Source organism: Manis javanica, chromosome 10 (genome assembly GCF_040802235.1).
Source record: "Manis javanica isolate MJ-LG chromosome 10, MJ_LKY, whole genome shotgun sequence".
NCBI classification, from domain to species: domain Eukaryota; kingdom Metazoa; phylum Chordata; class Mammalia; order Pholidota; family Manidae; genus Manis; species Manis javanica.
The window spans coordinates 79,752,514-79,767,023 of record NC_133165.1 but is presented as its reverse complement, the minus strand read 5'-3'; the positions used below and the strand labels follow the sequence as shown (position 1 = coordinate 79,767,023).

Here is a 14,510-nt window from a genome sequence, read left to right as displayed (position 1 = left end):
TGGACAAGGAACATAAATGGCTAGTTCCTTTTTTCTAGAAATATTAGTTCAAATATTATTTGCTCAGTGAATATTTCCCTGACAATTCAAAAAACCTCTACCCCAAATCAGATTGATATGCTCTATTGCCTTCATAGTGCTTTCTAATATCTACAGTTATCTTTCTCATTTAATTATTTATGTATTTTCTGCCACCAAATATATACATAAAGACACACAAATGCACACACATACATGCTAGGTTATAAGCTCATGGATCATTTTCTCCATGGGTCTCCATGCACAGAACAACACTTTACACATATAAGCACGTAGACATCATTCTGATTTTACAAATGACTAACCAATAAAAATTCCTTCCTTCTTTCAAAAATAGTAGTTGAGCACCAATTATTCCAAGTATTACTAGACGCTGAAAACATAGTAACAACAAAGACAGATTCATCGAGCTTACATTTTCCATTCTTTTCTCAAACACTTGCTGGGCAGAACCTACTGATTTCAGGAACTTTATTTTTCTGGAAATTTGAGGGTGAACAAGAGTAGCTCACAGGCTAAAGGAGACAAAAGCGTTTTGATTAAAGTTATACACAGTAAGTAAGGGAGCCCTGAAGGGTGCACATGCATTTGAGTAGGTGGAGGTGTGAGAGAGAGAGAAGGTGGTCATGGCCAGGCTTCAGAGAGGAGCTTTACTCTCAGAGTGGTTAAAAAGTCAAAGGCATTCCAAGAATAAGGAATAATCTGAGAAGAAGAAAATGAATCAGAACCAGCATGGATTTTAAGAAATGAGTGTTAGAATCAAATGCAGAGACAGAACTTAAGATAATAGATTTAATAGACTAGGCTAAGGATTGTAATATTTCTTGCACCTGGAGTACATTAAGATCCCTGGATCTGTAAGTTTACAGTTTTCATCAAACCTAAAAATTTTGTAACTATGATTTCTTCTAATATCTTTTTTGTTCTCTCATCAGCCTTCTCCCAGGCTGCATGAAGTGGTCCCACAACCTACTGATGGTTCCTTTAATATTTTTTTAGGTTTATTTTTCTTTCTGTGTTTTTATTCACTTCTAATGCTGTGTTTTCAAGTTTACTAGCCTTTTCTTCTGCAATAACTAACCTAATGTTAATACATATGTGTATTTTCCTTCTCAAGAACTTTGTTTTTTTTTTTCATCTTTGGAAATACACTTTGGTTCATTTTTTTATATGTTCTATCTATTTACTTAATATTATCTATCTTTCTTCTCCTTTCTTGAACATAAAGGATAACTGATTTAATAGCCTCATCTACCAATTACAACATTTGTGTTATTACTGGATCTGTTTACATGATTGATGTTTTTCTAGATGCAAAGTCATATTTTCCTTGTTCTTTGTATACCAGACATTGTGAACTTTACCTTTTAGATACTGGGTATTTTTTCTATTTCTGTAAGTATTTCTGATCTCTGTCCTTAGATTGCAATTAAATTAATTAGAAAAAGGAAATAATTATATATATATATATATTTTTTTTTTTTTCACCTCTTGTGACTGGCTTTAAAGTTTTGTTAGATGGAACCAGAATAGACTTTGGTCTAGAACCAATTTTACACCACTTCAGAGACAATGACCTCTGAACATTCTACTAAAAGCCCATGCTTTATGAAGAAATCCAGTCGGCTAGTAAAATATTTTCAAGTCTGACCATAAAACATTTTCAACACTGTGTGATCTCCCAGGATTGTTCTCTACCTGCCTCAGTGGGGTGGTTCTCTCCTTGTCCTCGTGTACTTTCCCAGCACTCAAATGCTGGTAAACATTCAGCTGAAGACTAAAGAGGGTCCCTCTGGAGGACTCCAGAGCTCTCCCTGCCCCGGGAACTCTAACAGCCTTGTCCTTCTTGACGTCTGCCACTCACAGAGACCTCAGGTCCTGCTCGGCTCTCTTCACGTGCTCGCCCCTGGCAGCTGCTCAGGAAGGAAGCTGTCACCCACTCAGGGCTCACCAGGCTCCTCTCCTCTCTCTGGATTCAGTGCCCTGTGCCTGGATCAGATCTTTGAAAACCATCGTTTCATATATTTTGCCTAGATTATTAGTCATTTCAGGTAGGAGAGTAAATCCAGTCTTCATCTTGGTCAAAGCTGAAATTCTATACTAAAGATTTTGGTTTATCTTATTCTTACTCTAAAGGTGATAAAATTTGTATACAGGAATAACATGATTAAAAATAATACAAAGATTACTTCTTCTATGTTATGGAAAATGGATTAAGGAGGGTAAGGGTGGGGAGTCACTGGAGTCTATTTCAGGAAATTATTGTTTAAGTATGCAATAGTAAGTGAGGTGTTCTGTGCTTAACTAAGACATTCCATGTTCACTCCTACAGCTCATCCTCTCTGACTTATGCATCTTATGCCAGCATTGTTGGGGGAGGTGTGGAGGGAGGGTGTTGAGTCTATTCTCCTCTGTTCTTGCCCCCACCACAACAAAGAATTGGAGGGCAGAGACACCTTAGTGAAGCAGAGCCAAAGTTTTATTCAAATACACTCCAAGGGAGGAGCAGACCAGAGTCAAGGTAGACAAAGGCAGGTTTACTTGAATAAAGCAGAAAGGAAGGAAAAACAGGGGGAGAAAAGGGAAGCTCATTGAACTGCTGCTTAGCATAAGGCAAACCCTTGCCAGCTCCTACAGCCAGTGTCACCTGGGGTCCAGTGTCTGCTTAAGTCTGCACAGCATGAGAACGAAGTTCCTACCTCCCCCTCACCCCAGGATCTGGGGGAGCCGCAGAGCACTGATGGAGTGAGATTATGTTCTGAGAACTTCCTAAAGGCAAAGAAAGGAGATTTCAGGCAGGCTACTAAGAAGCATGACTGTATAGCTGCAGTTCTGTTCAGGTCACCAGGCGATGGAAACTTTCAAGCACAAATCAGAGCTCTCAGCAGCCCCTCCCTACAAAGAGAGTGACACACTTGAATAAAGGTGAGTGAGGGAAACCTCAGAGAGGAAGAGGCATGCTCAAAAGCTGGGATTCTTTCTTTTAAGGAGTTTCAAGAATGGGATAAAGGTAAAGGGTCAGGGGCGTGGGTGTAGGCTTGAGAAACAATATGTCACTGTGTGTAGCCGGTCTTGTAGGTGGTTCTGTAGCAAGAACTTTTTGTTCCTCCCCAAGACAGTGCAGTGGCCTCTCCCAAGTACTGGGAGCACGTCAGTTAAGACTGCCTGCCCTGCCTTATGAGGATAAGATGGTGGCTGATTACTGAAGAATATGTTAGGAATCTAACCCCCCAACTTTCTACTCTTAGCCTCAAGATAAGTCCTTCTTGTTCCCACTAAGCTATTCACATCTCAGCATTTTTCATCATAGGCAGGAAAAGTTAATCATGATGCTTGTCCCATGTCTTAGCTCATTGAAAAAGAAAAGTTATGGAAAAGTTTGAGGAAGGAAATAATATTAATTATAAGGACAAGTGGTTATCATGCTTGGACACTAAGTTTGGAGCAAAACTTACTGGAAGCTCAGAAAAATAAAGTATGGTAAATAAATATGGATTATTTGAAAGAAAAAAGAATATAATTGATATCCTAGTTGCACATTTGTTAATATGTTTAAATGCCAAAGTATGTCTCACCCGCATTAGCTGAAGCAAGTCTCAAGGTCAGCCCAGATTCAGAGCATGTGGAAGGAACTCATACTGCAAAGGGCATTCAGTCTGTCTTTCCTGGTTCTCTGGCTTTATCTGATTAACTCCCTGAGTTCTTGGTGGGCCCCACTCTCTTTTCATCCTGCTTCTATCTGTCTTTCTGCTTAACAGTATCATTGATTCCTTAGTCTCATATTTTTACTTTTGATGCTGCCTCAAAACATCTTTTGCCCTTTACACAAAGCAATTCTTTCAATATTAAAGACCTTCTTTGTTCAGGGTAGGGAAGTGTTGTTGGTACATTGTTTTACAGGTCCCTGCAACTGGTTAGGGACTCCACTCCACTGGCTTTCTGAGACTGAAACAGGTAGAGAATTGGCTAAATTAGAGAGACAGTTAAATTCGCGTTTGTGCCAGAGGAAAAAAATATAGGCTTTAGCTTAGTAGACCTGGTTTCTCATTCTAGCTAGCTGAAAGACTTCTAGATAGTTTTTAAAATCAAACCTTAAATAACCACTATATCTACTTACAAGCTTTCTGTTTTCCAGAAAAAGATTTGGAGCAGCTCACTCTAAATTGCATATGCATATAGTTTTGAAAACAGACATTGAAAAAGAAGTTATGGAAAAGCTTGAGTAAGTAAATAATACTAATTATAAGGACAAGTGGTTATCATGTTTAGACATTAAGTTTGGAGTAAAATTTACCAGAAGCTCAGAAAATTAAGTATGTTAAATAAATGTGGATTATCTGAAAGAAAAAATAACATAATTGGTATCTGGTTGCACATTTGTTGATATTTTAAAATGCCAAAGTATGTCAAATACACACAGTAGAGTTCCCAAAGCAGTAAACAGACACACATACACTTACCACTCCTGTTTACTGGGAGTTAACATTCCTCGGATGTTTTTATGTTTATAAATAAATTTAAAACTTTTTCTAATTCTAAAATAAACATGGGACATACAAATATGAGAAGTTGTTAGTCAATACAATTTAAAAGAGAAGAATCAAGTTGGAAAATTGACACTATTTGACTAAAGACTTTCTATAGGGTCCCAATTATAAAGTTCTATGGTATTGGCAGAACAACAGGCAAATAAATCAGTGGAACAACCAGAAGTTACCCACATGGACATATTAAACTGATCCTGACAAATGAGGAAAGGTAGTTCAATGGAGCATGTATAGCTTTTCCAATACAAGTACTGAACAACTGGACATCCACATGCCAAAACAAAAAAGAAGAAGATGACTCTATACACAGACCTTTACATCCTTCACAAAAATTAACTCAATATGGATCATGGACCTAAATGCACAATGCAAAACTAAAAAATTCTTAGGTGATTATGACACTGATGGACAATGACTTCAATGGGGTATGGTGGCGACTCAATAATATGGGTGAATATAGTAACCACATTGCTTGTCGTGTAAAATCTTCATAAGGGTGTATATCAATGATACCTTAATAAAAAAAATAAGCTCTTAGATGATAACATAGGATAAAATGTAGATACCCTTGGGTTTGATGTCTTTCTAGATACAACACCAAGGCATGATGTATAAAAGAAAGAATTGATAAGTTAGACTTCATTAAAATTTAAAATTTCTGCTCTGCAAAAGACAAATGTCAAGAGAAGGAAAAGGTGACTGGCAGAAAATATTTGCCAAAGACACATATGACAAAGGACTGTTATCCAGAATGTACAGAATAAATCTTTTTAAACTGAACAATAAAGAAATGAACAACTTGAGTTAAAAATGAGCCAAAGAGCTAAACTTTTACCTCATCAGAGAAGATACACAGAGAGTAAATAAACATATGTAAAAATGCTCAACTTCATTTGTCCTTAGGGAACTGCAAATTAACATAATGAGATACCATTACTGTAACTCCAGGGAGAGGAAATCCCAGGGCAAAATACCTCTAAAACTGAAATCAGTCAAAGGGACACATAAAGTTTAAACCCCATTTATTGCTTACATACTGCAGCCTGGGGCCTTCTCTCTTTCCTGCTTCAGCAGAAGCAAACCCCGCCCTCCCCTCACCTCTCAGGTACAGATAAGCTCTTGGTTTCCCAGGTAATTACCCATTGACATGGAGATGAACCTTTCTCCACCCCAACAGCCTGATGCGCTAAACCCAGGCGACATATTCTGGAAATATTACAATTTTACCCACAACTACACACCATAGAATGGCTAAAATCCAAAGCACTGACACCACCAAATGCTGAAGGATGTGGAGCAGTCACAAAAGACAAGGAGGAAAGTTAAATGCATATTTTTAAGTGAAATCAATCTGGTAAGGTTTGACTTATCAAGCTTTATTATTTGATGTCAAGCCTTATCAGATATTACAGCAATTTTGTGATTTTTCTCATGTATATTTGGTCTTAATCCACAATTGCTGACTTACAGCTCCCAAAAACCCTCAGAATTTCCTAAGTGTTGAGAGTGACAAAGATGTCTTTTTTTATGTTAATAACTTGACTTTTGGAAAGTGCCTAAAGATGGAGGCTGGTTGCCAGAGGATCAAAACCATGTGATTGGAGGGGTGGACCTTTCAGTCTCGCCCCCTTGACCTATGGGAGGGGAGGAGGGCTTGGGGTTGGATCAGTCGCCAATGGGCAATGGTTTTGTCAATCAAACCCATGTAATGAAACATCCATCGAAGGATGGGATACAGAGTCCAAGCTGGTGAACACGTGGATTTCCCCACACCTTTTGACCTGTGCATCTCTATGATCTAGCTGGTCTGGAGTTACATCCTTTTATGATAAGACAGTAATCTGGTAATTAAAATGTTACTCTGAGTTCTGTGAACTGCTTTAGCAAATTAATCAAACCCAGCAAGGAAGTGTGGGAACTTCTGACCTATAACCTGCTCAGGTAACAATCTGGACTTATGATTGGCATTCTGAGTTGGAGGGGGGTCACTGGAACCCCCTGTAGGTCAGGTCACCTTTTAAAATAAAAAAGTGATTCAGTCCTTAGTATAGCGTTTATTCAGGATTAGCAGAGGAACGGCAATTCGGAACAAGCAAATTGTGAACCACAGATAAGTCAGGACAACAGAGAAGTGTTCTTTCGGAGAGGAAGGGATGAAGCTGATGGGTTGTTTTGAATACAAGTTCACTGGAGGAAAACGAGAGTTCTAAGATGCGGCAGCTTCTCATTGGGGCAGGTGATGGAAGGGTGGTGGCCGCTTATTGGTTGCAGAAGAGGGTAGCTTGCCTTAGCGCAGTGGCTGAGAGTAATTTTCCTTCTTCCTACTCGATGCGCAAGCTGTGACAAGTGACACATGCATGATCACCTCCAGTTCATGGCTTCCCGACTCCAGTTTTGAGTCACGTGTCCATGACACATGTTCAGTCAGAAGCACAGGTGACAATCTGGACTTGCGACTGATTTCTGAGGGAGGGGTCGTGAGGGGGCCGGCAGTCTTCTGGACTGAACTGTGATCCTATGAATCTGATGCTGTTTCCAAGTAGACAGTGCCTGGATTGGGCTGGATTCTGAGGCACCGGGCTGGTGTCTGAGAATTGCTTGGTGGTGGTGTGGGGGAATGCCCTCCCATGTGAAACTGGGAATCAGGAACTATAGATACATAGTCTATGATTCCCACTAAGTGACAGTTTTGGAAAAGGCAAAACTATGGAGACAGTAGAAAGATCAGTGATTGCCAGAGGTTCAAGGGGAAAGACTGATGAAAAGGTAAAGCACATGGGATTTTTAGGACTGTGAAACTATTCTGTGTGATAAGATGATAGTGGATACATGTTGCTACATTTGCCAAAACCTTGAAAGTACAACAGAAAGAGGGAACCCTATTTTAAACAATGGACTGTGGTTAACAATGATGTTCCAGTGTTGATTCATTGACTGAAACAAATGTATTAGTGGAGGCAGTTGGGGTGGGGGGGAGGGATGTGCATATTAAGGAACCCTCTATTTCCTGCTCCATTTTTCTGTGTAAAAGCACTCTCAAAATAAAGACTATTAATTGAAACAAAGAGGATAAGCATGCCAGAAGCTAAAGACAAAACGAAAAATGTTTAGAAGGTGTAGTTCCTTCTCCTTAAGGCTACTGAGTGCATAACAGGGCTGTTTTGCCAGAATGGGAAGATATTTTCCTTTGAAACGATTATTAACTAAAAACATTTCCTTCTAGGTACTTGACCAAGCACTTTCCAATATGCATGGAAACTTTATACACATTAATTTATTAATTTTTTCTAACATTAAATCTGTGACATCATAACATGATTGTACCTGTGACACTTTTTGAGACTTAGCAAGTTATGATGTAAGTCACAATTGCTAATGGGACTCAAACTAAAGACATCTAATTCCAAATACAGTTCCTTCCAAGGGCTCAGCATCCCTGGAGAAAATAGACTGAGAGACTGTTGACATTACAGAGGTAGCAAGATTACAGAGTGATTTCTAATACAGATGGGGTTGATGAGGGCCCAGAGGCTGCCAAGGGCCCCACTGAGCAGATGACATTTGAGCTAGAGCAGCAAAGAAGGAAATCCATGAAAAAGAATTATTACTGCCTTTTGCCATCTTTTTGTTTTGTTTAGTCTACTAGCCTACAAATTTCCATCAGACTTTCCCTCTTAGTCTGATTCTGCAGCTCATATTTCTCCTATAGGAAGCATGGAATGGTTTCCTTTAAGGAACGCATGTAAAGAGCTTATTAGCAGGTACAAGCAAGTCTCTTCCCAAATTTTAGAGTTTGAGGAGCAGAAAGGAGGTGTCCTTAGAGAGGAGGGAATGCAGTCATTCGAGGTGGCATGCTCTTGAGATTTCACAGGTTTCACCTACATAAAAGAGTATGAAGGTTTTTAGCAAGTCCAAGAAATTAACCTGTAATTAGTAATGACGCCTGGAGGAGAGGCTCAATGCCTTTTTAAGTACTCAGTAATAAAGTATTTAATGATGTCTGCTTAGATCTGTAAAACTGCTTTCAAAGCATTGTGCATCTAGCAAGATTATTACCACAAAATGAGTTAGATTTTATTGGGTGAGCAGTTTTGTGTGTTAGGAGAACAAAGACTGTATTTATTAAGTCAAACTATTCATAAGGAAGGTACAATAATTCAGGAAACCACCACTGCTGCTCTGACCTGAGAATCACGTGATCCCCTCTCCCACTACTGCTTCCCGTGCGCTGTAGATGGTTTTACATACTTTTTTCTTAGCACTTTTTTCAATACTCAAACTATAGTCACCATGTTTATAAATAGATCTCCAAAATGTATTCATCTTAAGTTGAAAGTTGGCCAAATTCCTCCTATTTCCCCACCTGTAAGCCCCTGGCAGCTCCCTTTCTCTCTTTGGTTCTATGAGCTTGGTGTTTTTGATTCCACATATTAAGTGAGATCAAGCAGTATTTGTCTTTCTGTGTCTGGCTATTAAATTTAGCATAATGTCCTCTAGATTCATCCTTGTTGCTAATGGCAGGACTTTCTTCCCATTTTTTGGCTGCATAACATTCAATCAGGTATACAGTTTTGTTTTGTTTTGTTCTTCTAAGGGCCATGAACCCTCCCAATGTGCCCAAATCACATACTTTTTGGTGTGGTATGTCTTTTTCCACTAAAATATGAGATACATTGTCAAAGGAGCTAAGCAAGGAGGCCATTAGACTGAGGTGGCCCTAACGCCTTGATAGCTTACACAGGAGCTGAGCCGAAAACTGAGCTGGAGTCAGTGCCCTGGAATCTGCAAAAATAAAACTTTAGAACAACTCATCACAACCAACTAACCAGGCTTTCCCAAATAAGACTGACTTAAGCTATAACCGATCAAATCATTGCTTTGCTCCCCTGCCTTTAGGAAAGCCCCTTCCTAACCTCCGCTGGTAGAGCACTTTTGCCACTTTCCTACTTTGGAGCTGCTTGACTTGAACTGATGTTTGCCCAAGTAAACTGTAAATTTTAGTGTGCCTCCGTTTATCTTTTAACAATATATACCAAAATTTCTTTATCTTTTCATCTGCGGACGGCCGCGTAAGTTGTCTGTGTATCCTGGCTCTCTCGGAGAGCGCCGGAGGGGCGGAGAGAGGCAGGTGGCCCTTTCGCATCGCATCCCGGTACCGTTTCCTCTGGACGCGCACCCAGAGCGGAACTGCTGAGCCGTACGGTAGTTTTATTTTTAACTTTTCGGAGGTATTTCCATACTGTTTTCCATACGGCTGTGCCAATTTGCAGTCTCACCAGTTATGTACAGAGTTCCCTTCCCTTTTCTCTAGTCTTGCCAACACGTGTTATCTCTCGTTTTTTTGATGATAGATATTTCATTGTGGTGTTGATTTACATCATCCTTACAACTAGTGATGTTGAATAGCTTTTCATGTACCTGTGGCCATTTTATGTCTTCTTGGAACATGTCTATTCAGTTCCTTTACCCGTTCTTTAATCAGATTTTTTTGAAGTTGCAAGAGTTTCTTACATACTTTGGGTATTAACCCTTTATCAGGTACATGCTTTGCAAATACATTCTCCCGTTCCGTAGGCTGCCCTTTCATTCTGTTGTTCATTTCTGTTGCTGGGCAGAAGCTTTGCACTGCGATGTAGTCCCACTTGTTTATTTTGCCTTTGTTGCTTGCACTTTAGGCATCCCATCCAAAAAAGCAAGGTCAACATCAGAGAACGCTTTCCCTATGCTTTCTTAGGAGTTGTGTGACTTTAGGTCCTACTTTTAAGTCTTTAACCCATTTCAAGTTGATTGTTGTGTATGATGTAAGATAAGGGTCCAATTTCATTATTTTGTGTGTGGATATCCAGTTTTCCTGACATCATTTATTAAAAAGAGTATTTTTCCCATTGTGTATTCCTGGCATCTTTGTTGAAAATTAGTTAATCACATATGTGTGAATTTATTTCTGCATTCTCTATTCCATACCATTGGTCTATATGTCCATTTTTATGCCAGTTCCATACCATACTTGATTACTATCCCTTTTTCATTTGAAATCAGATAGTGTTATGACTCCAGCTTTGTTCTTCCTTAACAAGCTGCTTTAGCTTTTCAGGATATTTTGTGGTTCAATTTGAATTTTAGGATTGTTTTTCTATATCTGTGAAATATGCCATTGGAATTTTTATAGGAATTGCATTGGATCTGTAGAACAGTTTGGGTTATGAACATTGTAACAATATTAACTCTTCCAACCTATGAACACAGGATCTTTCCATTTATTTGTGTTTTCTCCAATTTCTTTCATCAATTTTTTAACAAGAGACAAAGAAGATCATTTTATAATGATAAAAGTTACAACTCATCAAAAGATGTAAAAATTATAAAAATATATGCATCCAAATTAGACACACACACATACAGTAAATATTCACAGAGCTGTAGAGAGAAATAGACAACAGTACAATATTAAAGGGCTTCAATATTTCACTTTAATAGACAGGTAATCTAGATAGAAAATCAGTAAAGAAACTTTGGATTTGAACAATATCTGAGAAGGATGGGCCAGATGGAGCAGAACATCCCACCCAGCAGCAGCAGTGCACATGTTCTTCCCAAGTGCACACAGCATGTTCTCCAGGATAGATCATATGTTAGGCACAAAACAAGTCTTAATAAATTTAAGAAAACTGAAATCAAATCAAGTGTCTTTTTTATCAGAGTTTAATGGAACTGGAAATCAGTAACAGTAGGAAAACTGGAAACCCACAAATATGTGGAAATAAAACAATACATTCCAAAAGAAACCAATGGATCAAAGGAGAAATCAAAAGGGAATAAACAAAAACAAAACTTGAGACAAATAAAATGGAAACACAACATACCAAAGTTTGTGGAATTGTGCTTTATTATGTGCACTATCTTAGTATAGGCATCTTATCAGATTTAAAGGGTAACCACAGAGAGCTAAACTGGGCCTCAAGGATGCCCTTTTCTTAGTAGGTTAGTTATAAATTGTTTCAACCTAAAGCAAGAGAAATCTGTTCTGTGTATTTTCCTTTAAGTCAAACTACAGAACAGACATGAACCAAAATTCTGTAAATTTACAGTTACCAGCTCTGGGAAGACAAAAAGAAAGTCAGAAAGGAAGACAGAAAACATTTCACCTCATGCCTAGTTCATAGTTAACAGCCTCTTTGAAGCAGGGCTTCTCAAGCTAGAGCTATAGCCCCACAAAATCAACATGATTGTTCACGTATGAGGATACATCTTACCCTCTTTACATGTTTATGTAAGACTTTGTAGAATTATGAATACTTCTATTTCTGAGGTGTCCAAATATATAGGATTAATCCTTTAATTCAACAAATCCAAGTCACTCAAATTACTGTGATGACTGTGTGAAAGGGAGTTTAGGAATGTGGGATTGACGTGACCATCTTGAGGAAATCCATACTCTGAAACTGACAGTCATTTATGTCTCTCTACTCTTATAGAGTGGAAGTTGGAACTTCACCGGTATTGCTAAATTTAAATATAATAACATTTGTGTACTAATTCAGTGAACATCGGAAATACTCGGTAAATAGTTTGGCCAACCTTATTAGTGGTGAATTATTTCAGTCTTTATCTTAGTTATTATTTTCTCTGGTCTTTTTTTTCATGTTGTCCTTCTTTACATTTAAGAGTGTGTGTGTGTGTGTGTGTGTGTGTGTGTGTGTGTGTGCGTGTGTGTGTGTGTGGTGCATATGCTTGTGTATTTCACTTCAAGAAGCCTTTACATTAGTACATACAAGCCCCCAGACAAACTCCCTTCACTCAAGCCTAATCATTGACACACCATGCCATTTATGCAATGAATTTAGCTTCAGAAAAAACAAAAAACAAAACAAAGAGGAAAACAGCTGAGAAGATGTGACTTGGCAACTTGGCAACAGCTGGTGTAGAAAGAAAAATGCCTGAGGATAATTAGTGGTTATGTTTGGTGTGATCCAGTCTGATGAAGCTCCCACTGTCATCTGAAGGCATAGTGACAGCTGAATATTCAGAGCCAGTAAGTTGTTTTTTGTGTGCTTTGAAGAGAATAATACAGACCATACTTGAAACAGTGTGTTCTGTCCTGGGTATCACAATAATGAGGAACATAAACAGAATTATGAATATTGACTCCTATTGGCAGAGTCTATGGTTTTTCTTTAAATCATTTAACAAAACATTTTTAATGAATAATTTTAAACATGCAGCAATGTTAAAATAATTTCATAGTGAATCCTTGTAAAGCACCACCTGGATTGTATCATTAATAATTTTTAATACTTTTATCAATTATCTATTCATCTATCTACCCATTAATCCATCTGTGATGCAATTCAAAGTAAATTGCAGATATCAGTACCCTTCCCTTTAAAAACCCTCATATCACATATCACAGTTAAGACTACACTAAAAAGAATGTATGTTTACATTCTTTTTTTTTAATTTACAGTTTGCAGACTATGATATGCGTTATCTTGTGCATATTCACTGAGGTTTGACAAATGGATACATTTCCAAACCCAAACTCCTATACTTTGACTATTGATTTTCTATATGTAACTTGCCTCTTCTTTCTAAGAAATATAAGTTTTCTGGTCTTTGTGGTTTATTTTTTACATGCTTCCCTTTCATCCCCCAAAGATTAGCTCAGAACTAGACAATGTATGGTGTTTTGATCATTTATTTAGTTATGGCACGCACCTGAAACAGGCGTTGAGATAAATGGTGGTCTTCAGAGATTTGCATGAGGTCGGCCAAACAGCAGAAGGTGACCCAAGAGGCATTCCAGGCAGGACACGGCAAGGAGGTGGACATGCACTTTTTGTCTAGACAGCTTACCGGAACCTGACCTGGGTAAAGGGGACAGTTCCAAAAGAAGATGGGATGGCCAGTTGATAGGCACTATTTTCAAAGATGCACAATGACTCAGTTACCAAACTACATGTAGTATTCTATGTGTTTACACTAGAAGTGTCTAAATTACTTCAGGGAGTAAAAACCAAAGTGGAGAAGAGGGCTCGAGTTACCTAATGAGCAGGGAATTTCATGAACAGATAAAAAGAGGACAGCAAAAAACAGTTGATGTAAATTTTCAAAATGTTCAATGAACAGAAAATGGACATTTAGAAGACTGTTTAAATAAATACTGAGGAAAAGAACAAAAGTATCCTGCTCAGTGAAGACAGTATAAGGCTGAAACTGATGACAGAGTGCAATAATAAAAGCTATTCATTTTGAACTCTTTTTACATAGCAGAGATGAAGTGCTTACGTGCATCATTTTCTTAATCTTCACAAAAAGTTTAGGAGGGAGTATCTCCATTTTAGAGATGGAGAAATCATACTACAAAGAAGTACATGTCAGAGCTTATGTCAGAGCTGTGACTCACGTTCTGGTTGGTGTGACTCTAAGAGCCACCCTCCTTTAGTCACCTTACCCAAATTATATATTACATGGTTATTTTTCTCCAGCAAGGGGAATAGTCTTTAAGCTTGGAGAAGGGCAAGTACCACACTTGGAAGAGTAGAAGGTATACATTTTCCCAGCATAACCCAAACCACTCCCTAGCTCTTTATCTGAGTGTCAGATGCTTCCCCTAGTTTGGTGTGGTCCTCTTCAACTATATACATAAAGGGTAATATTTATGTGCATAAAATATAATTGAGATTTTTGAAGTAGGAAACAGTCTTAATATTTATTGTTAACACATTCTAAACATCAGAATAAAGGTGAAAATCTTAACAATGACTACAGAGGCTTGGGTGCTTCCAGCTCATTCCTCTCTGACCTCATCACCTACTTGCCCACTCACTCCACTTCCGTCGCCGCTGCGACCTTGCTGAACCTTGAACAACTCAGGCATGCTCCAGCCTTAAGGACTTTATTCTGGCTTCTGCTCTTCTGCCAGAT

At 38.4% G+C, this 14,510-nt stretch overlaps 1 long non-coding RNA gene across 2 annotated transcripts in view; it reads left to right on the top strand.

Moving 5' to 3' along the window:
- LOC118967235 (uncharacterized) overlaps positions 1-14,510 on the top strand; it is a 152,698-nt gene that overhangs the window by 46,638 nt on the left and 91,550 nt on the right. The window lies entirely within an intron of this gene.